Genomic DNA, 2310 nt, shown 5'->3' on the forward strand with positions numbered 1-2310 from the left:
GAGTATATGGAAGCATTCTGTACTACTTCTGCATCATTTCCTAAATCTAAAATTATTCCAATGTAATCCATTTTTTTAAAAGAAAAAAGCAATGAAGAATGAGTGTGATAGACAGAAAAATGGCCCTCCAAAAGATATCCACAGCCTAATCTCTGGAATTTGTGAATATTACTCTATTTGCAGCAGGAATGTTGGGCAGGGAACTCTTAGAAGACAAGAATAAAAATTAAGGATATTGCCCACCTTGCCTGCGCCCGCCCGGAGCCAGCGATCCTTCACGTACCCTGCATCCAGTGAGACGTGCTGCGCACCGACGGAGCGGACATGGGCAAAGCGATGGTGGCCAGGCTTGGACTGGGGCTGCTGCTTCTGGCACTGCTCTTACCTGCGCAGATTTATTCAAATCAAACAACTGTTGTAACGCCTTCAAGTAATTCCTCCCAGCATACCTCAGCTGCCCCCAATCCAGCGAATGCCACCACCAAGGCAAGTGACGGTACTCTGCAGTCAACAAGCAGTCTCTTGGTGATCTCGCTCTCCCTTCTACATCTCTACTGTTAAGAGACTCAGGCCAAGAAACATCTATACTTCCCATCCTCTAAACCCAATTCAGATGGCATCCAGACATCCAGTGTGACAAGGGAAAAAAAAACAGGTCTTCATTGAATGAATCTGCTAGTTCCACACCTTATTTTATTGACAGAAACTGTTGAGGATCCCAAATTTGATTGGTTTGAAGAGCATGTGAAGGGTTTGACTAGATGACGAATGCCAATATTAAATCTGCTGGAGTTTCCTGTACAAGATGAAGAGAGACAACATCCAAAATTAGTTAAGAGATGATTTCCTTAAATGTGGCTTAAGAAGTATGGACACATAAAACTCTACCTTGAAAGTGAGAATAGATTTTATCTTACCTAGAGGTAAAGAATGGGATGTGGAACAGAGATTCAGTTTTCATTTGTTCATTAAATTTATAAAGCCATAAAACAATGAGATAAAACAAAGCTTCTGTGATTCTATTTATATGTACATTAGAAGGAACTTCCAGGTGTTACTGTAAATCCTCAATGTGTTGTTTCAGCAGTACTAATTTAATGCTGATGTACTCTAGAGAAAATTTTATGTTAAGCTATCGCTGTTCTCTTGGGAGCTGAACTCTTTCTTTCCCTTGGGGTTTGGGTTTGACATTGCATTTGAATTTTTATATAGTCATTGATATGTACCAGGGCAATGATGGATTGGAATCTACCCCAAATCCAAGCATAATGAGTACATTTTGCTTATATATTTATCAACTATTCTTATTCAAAAAGAGCAGTAGATTCATTTAGCTAAACAGATAACAAAGAGTAGAATTACATTGATCTCAACTAATTCAAAATGCTTTTTATTTCTGCATATGTCGAATACTTTTTACAGTTTAAAAAATGATCTGTTTTGAAGGTAAGATTGACAAATCTTGAAATTAAAAAGGCAAATATGTGAAGGAGCTAAACTATAAATCAAATATATTTGGCAAGGGAAGACTGGAAGCTTGCTTACATTAAATTCAGAAAAACTTTTATACTCTTTTCTGTAAATACTTCTTTTTAAACTGAATCAGAATAGCCACATTTGGAACACTTTATGTTATCATTCAATATTTTTAGGTAGTTAGAACCTGGTCCTAAGCCTAAAATGGGCTTGATTTTGGAAAGTAAATCTTTTCACAACTGCCTTGATGCACAGAAACCTTTTTAAAAATAGACACTCCCTAAAGTCTTTTGTTCGCATGGTCACACACTGATGCTTAGATGTTCCGAAATCTAATATGGCCACAGTAGTCTTGATAACCAGTCATTTTTTTTCCATCTTTAGAAATCTACACTGGAACAACCATATCCAACAGACCTCAAGCTACTGTGTGTGTGAATGAACATTCTCTTTTGTTTCATGCCCGAATGCTGTACATCTATTTTGGATTGTATATTGTTTGTGTATTTATGCTTTGATTCATAGTAACTTCTCTTGTTATGGAATTGATTTGCATTAAACACAAACTGTAAATGAAAAGATGGCTGAAAGAGCAAAAAAAAAAAAATTAAGGATATTGAAATGGGGAGATTATTCAGGATTATCTGAGTGGACCCTAGATGTGCTCATATGTAGCCTTACAAAAGGAAGGCAGAGGAATTTTACACACAGAGAGGAGAAGATAATATGAAGACAGAGCAGAGAGATATTTGAAGATGCTAGTTTTGAAAGTTGGAATGACCCAGCTGGTGCCATCAGAAGTTGAAGAGACAAGGAATGCATTTACCCTTAGAG

General features: G+C 37.1%; 1 pseudogene across 1 annotated transcript; it reads left to right on the plus strand.

Annotated features, from left to right (window-relative positions):
• Positions 1 to 219: 219 nt before the first annotated feature.
• On the plus strand, positions 220 to 1958 carry LOC149749382 (signal transducer CD24 pseudogene; annotated as a pseudogene). Its single transcript, XR_016393069.1, has 2 exons — positions 220 to 895; positions 1861 to 1958. The product of XR_016393069.1 is annotated as a signal transducer CD24 pseudogene (transcript).
• Positions 1959 to 2310: the final 352 nt, after the last annotated feature.

This window comes from Delphinapterus leucas, chromosome 4 (assembly GCF_059928025.1).
Source record: "Delphinapterus leucas isolate spDelLeu-1000000601 "Yukka" chromosome 4, BTC_Dleu_Yukka2, whole genome shotgun sequence".
Taxonomy (NCBI): domain Eukaryota; kingdom Metazoa; phylum Chordata; class Mammalia; order Artiodactyla; family Monodontidae; genus Delphinapterus; species Delphinapterus leucas.